The sequence below is a fragment of the Doryrhamphus excisus genome, linkage group LG12 (genome assembly GCF_037039965.1).
Source record: "Doryrhamphus excisus strain RoL-2023G ecotype Guam linkage group LG12, RoL_Dexc_Guam_v1.1, whole genome shotgun sequence".
In the NCBI taxonomy this organism is placed as follows: Eukaryota; Metazoa; Chordata; class Actinopteri; order Syngnathiformes; family Syngnathidae; genus Doryrhamphus; species Doryrhamphus excisus.
This window is the reverse complement of record NC_136368.1, coordinates 8,119,494-8,133,624: the sequence shown is the minus strand read 5'-3', so window position 1 is coordinate 8,133,624 and position 14,131 is coordinate 8,119,494. Positions and strand designations below refer to the sequence as shown.

General features: G+C 41.4%; 1 protein-coding gene across 3 annotated transcripts in view; it reads right to left on the bottom strand.

Annotated features, from left to right (window-relative positions):
- The window catches only part of ptpn4a (protein tyrosine phosphatase non-receptor type 4a), a 69,885-nt gene extending 58,506 nt beyond the window's left edge, over positions 1-11,379 (bottom strand). For 2 of the 3 annotated variants that reach the window (XR_009131609.2, XM_058081461.2), the window contains exon 1: positions 10,901-11,378. The gene's annotated coding sequence lies outside the window, so the exon portion shown is untranslated. Of the gene's footprint in view, positions 1-10,900 lie in introns of all 3 variants that reach the window. The other variant, XM_058081462.2, reaches the window with a different exon arrangement.
- Positions 11,380-14,131: the final 2,752 nt, after the last annotated feature.

Sequence of the window (14,131 nt, the reverse complement as noted above, 5' to 3'; positions counted from 1 at the left end):
TCTCTGCTATAAAAGACTCTTGAGCGCCGCAATATTCTCAAGCACATACATTGCATGCAGTAGGCGTTTTTGTTTCCTATTTCAACTTAGTTTAACTGTTACAGGATAATTAAAAGTTGAAAACGTACACTTGTTATATACACCAGTGGGGGCGGGGTACCGCGACTGCGTGTGTAGCAGGGTCCTTCGGCAACACAAAGCTGCCCGACGGATGCCTGTCTGTAAATTGTGCGGCAGAAAAATACATCAGCGAACCCACGCGCGTATGGGCCGGCACCGATTCAAGTAAAGAACGCAAATATCGGCCCGATATATCGGCCAGCCGATGTATCGGTCGATCCTTACACAGTAAGTCAGGGAGCCAGCAACTAGATCATAGTTGCCAGTAACTCTTAAACACTTACAATTAGCTCTCCAAAGACTTAATTCATTTATTATCAACTCCTATCCACTCACTGTGGGGTTTGTTGGTAGTTCAGAAGCACTTTGGGCGTGTGACCAATCACAGAGCAGTGCACGGGACCGGAGGCTGGCCGTGGGTGTAAATGAAGTAAAACAGACAGTTTCGGCAGGAGGCACAAATCAAAGAAAATACAGCTGGAATAGGTGCAGATTCTGGAAGATCTAGAAAGTTTTCTGAGCGGGTTATTGTGTGTAGCTGCTCTATATGAGTCGAAAATGGTTCCACTGTTTAAATAAACATCCCCTCTGTCTGGCTGACTCAAGTTAAAATACCCTGTTGTCAACAAAAGCAAAAACAACCACTGCTTGTACAGTTACCTGTCTTTTCGGCAAAACTTTTTTTTGTTTGATTTTGTGTTTTTATCCATTACTTTTTCCATTGACATAACCGTAAAGTCTGCCTTTGCAACAACACCCGAGATATTCTGATGGAAGTTAATACTACCATAAGCCAACATAAACACACCAATGTTTCATTAAAATCATTTAAAATCAACCCTTTCAGTCATTTTTCAACAACTATGGGCGATCATTCCAAACTGCCTTTGTGGCAAAAATAAATAAAAATAGCAAAAATATAGCTATTGACTGCACGGTGGTCGAGCGGTTAACAGCTCGTCACAGCTAGGAGACCCGAGTTCAATCCCACCCCCGGCCATCTCTGTCTGGAGTTTGCATGTGTGGGTTTTTTCCAGGTACTCCGGTTTCCTCCCCCATTCCAAAAACATGCTAGGTTAATTGGCCACTCCAAATTGTCCATAGGTATGAATATGGGTAGGAATGGTTGTTTTATGTGCCCTGGGATTGGCTGGCCACCAGTCCAGGGTGTACCCCACCTCTCACCCCAAGACAGCTGGCATAGGCTCCAGCACCCCCCGCGACCCTCGTGAGGATAAGCGGTAGAAAATGACTGAATGAATAGCTATTGAGGACACAGAAAAGTCTACAAAGTTGACTATTTTTGTTTCAAAAATAGTACTTCTTTTACTGTTGTGACCTGAAGGTGAGACAAGGAAGTGAATTATTAGATGTACTGTTCAGAGCAATCATGCTCCTGTAAGTGTATGCACCCTTCAGTGAAGCAAGTCCATCAGCCACCTTGGAACCAGATCCTGGATCTGTACGCACGTCCATATAATCCTTTGCCTCCAGCTCTGTTCACTACATCATCTTACGTGCACAGTAGTCTTGAGCAACTCCGCCGTGCTGGCTGGGATTCAACAATGACAATCCAACCACAAGGTTTGAAAACACAAAATAATGAGGCCGAGTAGAAGCATGAAATTAAACAGATGTGCCAATCTAATGTTCTGTTTCAGTTTTCTGTTTCGGCATTAAAAGGTTGGTTATGTTCACTTTACACGTCCTCTTCCACAGAAACCCAAGCCAGAATGGGTTCAATGTGTTGGATGATGCATAAATAGTGTCATAAATAGGGTAAGAAGCCAAAATACAGCTGCAAATTGGAAGCAGGTCCAATATCTGCTAATTTATGCTTTATGCTTCTCTGTGTCTGTCACTGTGGCTAACAGATCAACAACATGACCTGATTCACATATGTGTTATTGTTCTATTTTACATTAGTTTTATTCTAATTATATACATAAAAAGGTGTCAATCAATTAAAACATTTAACCACAATTGACTGCATTTTGTCCATAGTTAACTCAGAATTCATTGTAAATAGAAATATGATCCCTACAATATGTAGGGATGTAAATCTCTTTATGGTAAACAATTCCATGTGCCTGTACATATACTGGTTAAAAGATGATTGAAAAATTTTATATTTTAAAAACAAAACAATTTATTACAGTATACAAATGTTTTAGCCTTCTTACCAAAACAAGAATAATGTTTAAAAAGAAAAATCATCTGTAACCTGGCTATTGCATGTGACCCCAAGAAGGGGACAAAACAGCCCAATGAGGGCAAACTGTGACTGTCTCTTTCACCCACTGTGCTTAAGCAACTGTGACCTTCAACCTTATTTTGGTATTCTGGGCTAGTATAACAGCTGTTTTGAAGGCAAAAATCTGACAAATGGTCCAATCATGTTGTACAACCAGGAGGATTAAAAAAAACCTTTAAAAAGGGGTGGACGGCATGGTCACATATACTGTACAGTATGTAGATGTTCCTGTGTTGCTAAATGTTGATAAAGGATAAAAGGATCAAAAGACAAGCCAAAACTAGCACAGGAGCATAACTCTTGAGTAAAGAATTGGAAGGCAGCTGTCCTCGCATACCTGAGGTGTGTAATGTAGGGGTTGGGCTTTCTTGGAAGACTCATCTCCTTCACAAAAATTCATACAGCATATCTTATCCAGTTACTGATAATAATATGATGACACACAGTATATCCCTGGAAGAGTGTCAAGGAGGAAGAGTTGACCTAATTTCACTGACTATGGCCTTCAGAGGCTGCAACTATCCACTAGGATTATATTAAGGATAGCCGATAATAGCTACCGATACTGTCTTCGGTTTATATTGGTATCGTTATTTCTGCCAAGGAATGAATACCTGCTCCACACAGCAACAACCTTGCTAGCTGAGTAAGTCTGCGGTCTGAAATTATTTCCAAGTTTTCGCCTTAGGATTGTAAATATGCAATTTGCAATGAAAACATTGGTTATGCGAGGGGGGAGTTTGCCATCTTCCTTGAATAGTTCAAAATGTATATGTTTCGTTCATGCTGCTTTTATGCGTGATGTGCTGAATGAACCCACTTTATAATTTCATTGATTGTATTTGTATTCGAGTTTCATACTTCGCACTTTACTTTGTTCTTATATATATATGAAAGATACACATTTCTGTATGTGCCATACAGAAATGTGTATCTTTCCAAACGGTGTAATTGCCAGCATTATTAAGTTGCATTCTTATTTGTGAATGTATTAAGACTAACCCGTCTTACATGTTGATATAGCAGGAGTATTTTGTTAGTTGGCAAGTGATCATACTGATAATTATTTACATATTTCCACCCAAATTTTTATTTTTCAAAAGGCAAATTCAACAAGAATGGTATGTGACTCTAGGTTTGAATGAACGAAATACAAGACTTTGGAACAGAAACCATTATTGGATTCCAGTCTTCTACTGTGAGAGTCAAATTTCTAAGAGCCGTTAAAGACTGTACCACATGGTCACAACTGCAAACAACATATCAGACCAAATCTAAAGGCAATGTAAACAACCCTAGAAGCCATGTTTTTATAACCATCACATGGTATTCACATTGGTTATAGTATATCGTATGTGAACATATTCGCTATGTGATCCCCAATACTGACACCTTAGATTTTATGTTTTAAATCAGGCTCATTCGCTCCCTTAAAGGTGGAATTTCACATACCGTGTAAACTACAAAACTGACAGAAACAATTCACCCATAAGATGATTGATTCTCAAGAAAATCCGATAAAAAAAGTAAATAAATGATATGAAGAGCGCAGCACAGTTTCTCTTCCAGGAACTGTTGGATTGTGCAGATATAATTTTGACCACAGCCACAGCTACCACAAGTATTTGGGATTGGAAATTATTAAAAGTCAATATATGGGTCTTGCTCTGACAAAGCAATAAAACTTTGATTATAACTATGACTAATACTAATATAACACTGAGATGACACTACAGAGGCCTAAGCTGCACATCTTATGTCAGACATGTAAAATTAATTCATTAATAAACAGTTGATTAGAAAGCTTCCAAAGAATCCAAAAACATGCCAGGTTAATTGCCCACTCCAAATTGTCCATAGGTTTGAATGTGGGTGGGAATGGTTGTTGGTTTATATGTGACCTGTGATTGGCTGGCCACCAGTCCAGGGTGTACCCCGCCTCTCGCCCGAAAATAGCTGGGATAGGCTCCAGCACGCCAGCGACGAAAGAAAGAAAAAAAGAAAGACAGAAAGAAAGAAAGACCGAAAGAACACATCTCATCCACCGGAACTTTTCATATGGCCAGCCAAATAAGACCCAAAAATCGTAAACCATTCAGTTGTCCATGCAATACTTTCTCCGCTCTGCAGGGGGCAAAAGCTAGGATTACAACAGCGACTGGATTGCAAAATATGTATTTACTGAAAATGCAGCAGGGAAGCCAGTATGTTTACTTTGCAACAAAACATGGCAGGGCTCTACATTAAAAACCAAAATGACTTGCCCATAGGGAATCCTTAAGGTGAGAACTACTTGCCCAAACTTGCCCCATGTAAAATGAAAAGACTGCCATAGTGATATACGTGTAATTTTTTGTGGCATCACATGAGAATCTCAAATAAAGATGAAATGAGAGTACTACCATACTACCTTACACATCGTAGTCATAGTAAGCAGTGATATTTATAAGTTGTGCACCACAATGAAACATTATTGAATAGACACATTTGTGTACTAGTAAAGTGTTTTTAATCCAGAAAAAAAGCTCAATGGTCAAAACAATAATTTGTGAAGCAAAGGTGAGAAAAATACACAGAGAAATGGAAGCGCTAGATTTTGTAGCTTGTGCAAAATCAGCACTTGGTATTGGATCTAATCGGTGGTGTTTCATTGTGACCACTTCAAATTGTCACAGCAATGTGATTCACTCACCTGTGCCATCATTTGATTTGCTGCCGCTAATAAAATACTTGTTTAGGAGGCACTGGTTCATCACTTTTTGCTGTTTCCTTCAGAATTAGACGATGTTGGCAGCGACGCCATGATGGATGTTTTCGTAGTCAAACGATCGCTGATTGGTTGATCGCGAACAAGAAGAGGTGTGGGTAAAACGCGGACTGCGGACTGCGGTCTAAATAAATGATTCTGATTGGTCCATTTCAAGATTTGCAAGGATTGCTTTGCAAATTTCCACCGGAATTACGCAGTCCGTGTTTTACCAACACCCAACAGGAACCGCTTTTAAAAAAACTCTTGGCAGGATGGCATGCCAAAGTGCACTTGCACGACGGGAATATCACTGATTATTGTCAAGTCCTGCATGGTAAAACCATACGCGGAAAAGCTAAGCTAGAGACAATGCAAGCTATCTTACAGCATATTACTGCTGTCTCCACCTATACATTCAATTCATCCACCACATCCATCTTCTATGCTGCTCATCCTCATTCGAGTCGCGGGGGTATGCTGGAGCCTATCCCAGCTGACTTCAGGCGAGAAGAGGCCGCCGGCCACGTTCAATTCATTCAAGAAAGAAGCCACATTGAAATGACATGCAGTGTGGGTTTAAATACAAGTAAAACTTAAGTGTTGCCTGTGGTGCCTCAGCAACAGACCAACAAAAAGACTAGCAACAGACAAACTGACTCTGTCAGAGGCATCTGGCTGAACAATTAGGGATGGCTGTTAGTCTGCTTTAATTTAGGCAATGCTGGTGGGCCAGACTGAAAGAACATTGGCTCAAGACCAGCGTAATCTGAGTATGTTACCAGAGGTTGTCATTACAAAGCCACATTTCATGTAGTTACAGTTACACCACATGCAACATTCAAGGATCAATCTGACTACAACATATCAAGTAACATAGTGTAGAGCCACTTCAAAGTAAACATGCCAAAATGGGCCCATCAATAACTCATACAGAGATTCCCAACCCTACACAGGACTGTAAGCTTTCCAAGGGTTACAGTTGGATGGACAGGCAACGAGTCCACTTGGTTAAACACGAACAGGCTGCCCTTTGACAAGGCTGTCCCCAGTGGATGGTGGCAGTCAAAGGGAGCTTTTTTTCCCTCCTACTCAAAAAATTAAGAGCTCTAAAAGGTGAACACTGCTCCATCTGAAATTAGCCCAATTGTGAGCTCTAAATGAAGAACTAATTTGCAGTAGCAGTATACTAACTCTTACTGACACCTAAAGGGATACAGTTTAAAATCCAAAGGAAGTGAGAATGGCAGGGCAAAAGTGAATCATTCAAAACTTCATTGCCCATTATTGAGAGTTGGAAAGATAGAGAGACAAGCCCCTGGAAGTTAATGGGTGAGTAAAAAGCCAAGCAGGTTAAACATCCCACCAAGTTTAATTACTAAATACAAGTAGGGTTATCTTATTGTCAAACACTATACAGTCAACGAATCTCGTGACAAGGTTGGGTGTGCTGGGTCATCACCACATACAATCGAATCTTTAGCAGCTGGGTCACAGCAAGCATGCAAGGCATCAAGCTTTCTCAGAATGCAGGTATGTCGTCTCACGTACTACTCCGCCTTGCAAATCTTCAAACTTGATCTAAAACCATTCAGCAAATGAACGCCCTTTGGGGAGATCACAGCAAGCGGGGTTTGGAGATCATAAAAACAAAACTGCAAGCTTTTAAAAATGGAGAAGCCCCTGAAGAGGTCAGCCTTGGATACTGTCAATTCTGCGGCATTTATTTACTCAATTTCCAGGCATCTATTTGAGAAAGGCGTTCATTAGTATCATGCTTATGCAAGGCTGCAACTAGACACACTGATTATTAATTGGTCAACTAATTAGCACTTTTGCCAGTAAATTTACTCATGTGTCATATCAACAATGTAGTGCAGCTCGAAGCTGAATTCATTGTTCCCCACTTGTTTCCTTACAGTCAAGTTTCGAATGGACAGACCTGCCTGAATAGCACACTGAGGCAAGCGAGTGTTGCACGGCTGTCCATATGTTTTATTAATGAAGCTATTTGTTTCATTTCTTAATACAGCCCTGTTTTTACCAAAGATCTCAAGCTTTTTGTGCTAATTTGTGAACAGAAAAGGGGTGAAAGACATGGACTTCTTGTTTTCTTTGTTGTTGAACTCTGAGATTTAAGGTCCATTGACAAGGCTGCCACCGTGCACCGTGCGTAAGTGGTTAGCACGCAGACCTCACAGCTAGGACACCCGAGTTCAATCCCACCATCTCTGTGTGGAGTTTGCATGTTCTCCCTGTGCATGTGTGGGTTTCCTCCGGGGACGGACTGACCGACCGATTTTTATCATTATTAGTGCCTTATAGACATGAAATAGCCCCCTTACAGTCACATTTGCACTGGTATTACCCAATATAGTAGACATAATATTCAAAATAGACAGAATAATATAAATCAGCCATACACTACCGCTCAAAAGTTTGGGATCACTTGCAAATGTGTTTGTTTTCCAAAGAAACACATTTTCATGCATTTCACAAACATTTTTATCTATTTCACAAACAATTAAAATGAATCAGATGATTTTCAAAGAAGTATCTACATTTTTGCATAGAGGCCTATTATCAACAACTGTCAGTCCTCTGCATCAATTTCCTGGTATGGCTGCTAATTCAAGTTCATCCTTTTATAAGGCTAATAGATTATTAGAAAACCCATCTAAAAAATCTCTTGCCATGCTGTTAACTACTCCCTTCAGAGAGCAGCACAAACTGGGTCTAACAAGGACAGAAAAATGATGCACAACTGTGCCAGAAGACAAATATCTGAGAGTGTGTAGTTTAAGACAAAGACGCCTCACAGGTCGTCACCTGGCAGCTGCACTAAATAGTCGCCGTCAAACACCAGTGTCAGTATCAACAGTGAAGCGGCCACTTCAGGATGCTGGACTTCATGGCAGGATTGCCAAGAAAAAGCCATATCTCAGACTGGCCAAAAACATTTCCAAGTGATCCCAAACTTTTGAGTGGTAGTGTAAGTAAGATAATATACAGAAGCATTGACAGGATGAATAGCTTACTTCCTGGTGGCTATTGTCTCATCTCACCAGTCAACTTTAGTTAGCAGACATCGCACACATCATTTTCCAAGCACCTCTTCTTACAGGCGCATATAACAGATACTCTGTTACACTTCAGATCTTCAGATCTTTTGAATAGCATATATTTTTGTTTTCAGTGATTTATTTTAAGAATGCTTAATTTAGGCCATGAATACATACAATTTGCTTCATAAAATTAATCGACCATATTTAAAAACGAAACAGCGATCATTTATTAATATATTTTTCATAAAACACAATTAGGTGAGGATGCGCTGTTGAAACTGCGTAGCATTTGTATATTCTTTCATTTAGCCATTTTTATGCTTGAAAATGCTGAATTTAGGCCAAGAATAAGTCAAATGTGCTTGAATATAAATATTTTTGGACAAATAATAGGCCATCAACCACAAAAGCCAATTATTTATTTATTTTGAAACATGACAGAGCAAAGCTGCAAAAATTCAAACTGCAAAGTGGCAAGGGATGACTGTAACTGAATTGTGATAATAAATGCAATTTATGCTTTACTTTTATGCATACAGTTTAGTGGTGGGCAAAACCGTTCATTTCAGTGAACCAGATCATTCTGGTTCATTCAGTAAAAAGATCCTTCCCTTCATTTCGGTCAATTGGTCGTTAGTTTGTGCATGGACCCAGTCAGCCATGTCGAGTCAGTCCGTTCACTCTGCGCAACAACACGTGATGACGTACCTTGAAATCTGAAGTATTATGACAGCCGTCCGGATCCAAGCGTCTCAGCTCCCCGTTCGGGCATTACAACCCACCCCCCACTGGGAAGACCGAGTCAGCTAACCCCACCCACAGAGCGTGACGATAGGATAAGACAGGCAAGCACGCAGATAGTCCCGCCCTGCAAAAGGAACGGTGAACTGACTCTCCAGCCAATCAGAAAAAATCAAAAAGCGTTTGCAACTGAAGGGGTATTTTAGGGGTGGTGACCTTGTTCGTTCCGTTCACAAAAAAGAACTAGTTCGTTCATGACCGACATACCACTAATACAGTAATGTTTCTCGTCATTTACTGATTGAACTACCTCAATTAATTCATCTGAAAAGCGCTTTGGACACAAATTCATGTGTATTCATATTTCAAAAGATGACACAGCTGACTTAAAAAAAACAGATATGATCGGCTTACATATATATGTGGGTCAGGAGATTGCGAGTCCCAGTTCAGGACCATTTGAGAACCACTATTTTACTTGCACAGTCAAGGATAGTCAAGGCTGTTCGTTGAGTATAGAAAAACAACAAAGATGCCGTTTTTTCATAATGGTAAACCACTCTCTCCAAAACGCAAGACAATCTCATCAGTCATTTTTGCGTTTTTTCCTCTATGTTTACATGCACTGTATATACTGTATACATATATGTGTGTCTGCTTTGTGAGTGTATACCATCCAGCCATCAAAAAGATAAATGGAGACATAACCAACAACAATGGCTGTCCTCTACACAGTATTTCATCAGTTGTTCAGCAGCATTGGGGGGAGGGGTCGATACCGCCTTCCTTCGCTGATCCCTGATGATCCCCAATCACACAGTGGCTGGTTTTTAAGGAATACAGATCTCTGAGAGGATTGTCCAATATATAGAGCTCCCCTCACAAAACTCAAATCCAATTCGGGATTCATCCTGATGTAAAAATGGTCTCCTGTGAAGGTGCTTTGTAGATGCATTAAGAGAGAGGGTCTTATATGTCAAGATATCAAGGTGAGCAAATGGGCCAGAGCAGATATATGATATCAGCAGCAGCAGGCACCAGAAGGACCGACTGCGACCCAAAAGATGTGGCACGGATGGTAGAGGATTACGTCATCGAACAAAAAGGAGGACGCCTCATCTCATGAAGCCTTCACTTGCATTACTGAACACCTCGCAGTGAACAGCCTCCACTGTTTCATTCCAACTGTTCTGTGCGCAGCTAACGACGCGCACGCTAGCAAAAACCACCCGCATCCTGCAATGCACATATCAGGCTTTACTGGCGCAGGGACATTTCACGCTCACATAAACTGGGACAATGAATGAAAATGTGCACAGTTTGAGTGTCATGGTCTGCCGTCGCCATATTGCAGTTTAAGGGGCAAACATTTCGTGCAAGCATAAACAGGCACGCTTGCTCCTTCTCCAATAATTGTGCGCCATATTTAAAGGCATGCAAGCGCCATTGAACGCCAACTGGGCTGTCATTAAAGGTCTTATTGTACACTGTGACGTTACAATGAATGACCTATTAACTGAGTGTTTCAGTTATTCATTGATGATCACTAAGGACACGGCTGGGATGGATTCATTAATAAATAAGACTAAATGTGGTCAATTTACGCGCATAATTGATCGTTTGGTAGATCCATGAACTCATTGCGATGAACTGAATGGGGCAGCAGTTAGCAGCATTAGCAAACAAGCCAGCTAGCCACGGCTATTTCTGAATGGAGCACACGTTCAACCCCGTAGACATTTACGGACATACAGCGATAAAAAGAAAAAATAATACTATTGCCGTTTAGGCTGCATTATCAGAATGACGTTTTGGATTAGTATAAAAAATTATCCGACATGGTAGTATCGCGTGAAGCAACTTGGAGCAAAGTGACAGCACCGAGCTAAGCTAAGCATGCTAGCTAACGTCAGCTGGTCGTAAGGGAAAATGACAAAAAAATAAGCATTTAGTGTGTGAATGTGTCTTTCTTACCGTCATAAACTGCTCCGGGGGCGTCCAGTTTTCAAGGAATAAAATGTTTGCCGTGTAAGGAAATGGTTTATGTTGGGGCGACAGAGCCCGAACATTCAAGAGGAGTTCGCCCGCTGCCGACGAGACCTGGGCATCATTTCGACAGTCTTCACAAGTGGTCGGAATCCGCCGCTGCTTCACGCACATCCATCCGGCACAGAGGGCCCTCCTCCGGCCACAACCATGCGACTGTCTCGGCAGCCACCACGGATAATCCACAAGACACGAGCCGTCACGGTAAGCATGGACTAAACACGTCCAATATCAATAATTTCAGGTGGTTGGGTTTTAAAAAAACACACACAAAATGTTGTGCACTGATAATGCTAAAAGTAAATCACTTCATCGATTTAAGCACAGAAATGTTGCCTTTGTGACTTCCCTGACATGCGCCTGCTGGTTGTTGTCAGACGTCCACCGTCTCACTGCAGCTGCTTGTCCAGCAACACAGCAGCAGAGGCGAGCAGTGACGTCATGGCGACATTCGGGGTTGGGTGGATCGATTCTAATGTTGATCATAGCGATATCGCTGTCGGGTAGCGATCATTTTCAGTCAAAGAACTGTCCAAAATCAGTTTTTTGTTTTGTTTTCATATTTTTCCCCATCATAAAAGGCAATAAATGAATAATTATTATTTACATTGTCTCATACAGTATTGTCCTGTGATTGTAATATATATCCATTACATTTATATTTGTCTCGTGTTTTGTTGTGATTATAATCGCTGTCAGCAAATTAAAAGTGAAAACCCGGTAATTCAGAAGTGTGTAAATCTCCAACTAAAAAGTATCGGCGCCGACGATACTGGTCAAGCACTCACTTGGTATCGAATTGATACAACATTCTCAGTATCGGACACCCCTTGCGCTAATAAAGCGCACGGAGGAGGGTCCACAGAGCGGGAGGCGCGCTGTTAGTTATGGAGCGCCCCCAGGTAAGGCCGCTTCAAAATCAAAGGCTTTGATTGTCATAATTCATTCAACGAACCAATTGCCGATTATTATATTATTCATTCATTTTCTATCCTCATGGTGCTGGAGCCTATTCCAGCTGTCTTCGGGCGAGAGGCGGGGTACACCCTGGACTGGTGGCCAGCCAATCACAGGGCACATGTAGACAAACAACCATTCCCACCCACATTCATACCTATGGACAATTTGGAGTCACCAATTAACCTAGCATGTTTTTGGAATGTGGGAGGAAACCGGAGTACCCGGAGAAAACCCACGCATGCACGGGGAGAACATGCAAACTCCACACAAAGATGGCCGAGGGTGAAATTGAATCCTGGTCTCCTAGCTGTGAGGTCTGCGCACTAACCACTCGCCCGCCGTGCAGCCCCTCATTATAATTTTCCTTTTTTTATTTTACAAAATATTATGTCAATAAAAAATATATTGAAGTGAAGTAAAAGTATGCTCATTGATAATTTCAGTCTTGTCATTCATATTCAGTGTAAGAGGTGACGGTTGAAGCGTCATGTGGATTATACTGGCCTCATGTGGTGTAAAGTGGAATAGCTGCCACTACAACACGCCACACAATGGGCCTTTCTGTCCACTTTCAATGGCCAACTATCAAGTCAGAAGATGAAGACAAGACAAGTGAGGCCAGTGTTGGGAAGAGGCCAGAGCGACTCTCACATAAGGAGGTCAATGATGCAGTGAGCCGACATACTCTAGTAGTCAAAGCCCTGTTTGTTTTCTTCTTTTCAACGTCAGTTATGCATACATTTACATATTTTACACATGCATTCCACTTATAATGGGATCTAGTAAAAGTTGCTTTGATGGGACGCGATTTTAACAATGTGATTCGGAAATCATATCATCCATGAAATGATGAGAATTTGTCTAATGTGTAGCATTGCCCTTCTAGCACCGGTTCCATCATCACCTTTAAAAATTGTCTCTATGGCCTGGTCCACCTTGGCACAACCACTTCAAAAATGTGTCGCTGTATCCATTCCGCAATATTATTAATTACAAGCTGTTATTTTTAGTCCAGTCCTCGGGGTAGAGGACTAGAAATGTAATTAAAACACCATATCGGAACCTTGTTAATATGCAGACAGATGACCTCAGGGAACCTGAGTGCTGCATGATGAGTTCTGAGGTCCCACTGAGTGGGATATTAAGATTATTATCACCAAACAAATTAGCTAGTCATGCAAATGTGTAGACACTTAAGCTTGTTTTTTTTCTCAGTAAAAAAAAAAAAGAACAAGTGGGGACACAGAATGCTGGAGGACGAAAAGGGCAATGGGAGAAAGATCCTGTTTTGATGTTGCTACACCGGGAATACACCAAATTGCATCAGCACTTTTTGTGTCATCGGAGATCAGTACATTGTGGTGTGGTGGACCTGTTTTCATGTTTTTTTAAGTGTGATGCTCTGCGTACCCTTGGTGAGGCCGAGAGGGGGTTGCTGAATGGACTCCTTACAAATTGCACGGGCTTGCGCACTGTCCCGGACTTACAAATATGCAGAGTCTACTGTCATTACTGGTGCTTGTGTGTCTCAGTGAAGTAGTGACCAGTGTAGAATACTACATATCATCACAATGTCTTTGAATGTGTCTTCTGAATACTTTATCGTTGTATTTTAGTTCATTTTAGCCATTCTCCATCCATCCACCTTATTCTTTCTCTTTGGGCTTTTCCCTTCAGTGGTTGCCACAGCAAATCAATCTCCTCCATCCAACCCTGTCTTCTGCATCCGTCTCAGTCACACCAACTACCCTCATGTCCTCCTTCACTACATCCATAAACCTCCTCTTTGGTCTTCCTCTACGCCTCCTACCTGGCAGCATCCTTCTACCAATATATTCATGTCCCAACCATCTCAGTCTGGCCTCTCTGATTTATCTCAAAGGCCTCATGTAACGTTGTACTTCTTCCTGATCCTATCCGTCCTGGTCACTCCCAATTAGAACCTCAGCACCCTCATCTCTGCTACCTCCAGTTCTGCTTCCTGTCTTTTCCTCAGATGGATTTTCCACCCATCCACCCATTTTCTATATCGCTTATCCTCATTAGGGTGACGGGGTGTGATGGAGCCTATCCAAGTTGATTTAGGGCAAGAGCATTTAGCCATTTCTATGCTTGAAAATCCTTTGTTTTGGCAAAAAGTCAAAAACATGGGCAAAAAAGTGCAGAAAAAAAGCATTTTTTAAAAAACAAATATGCCGT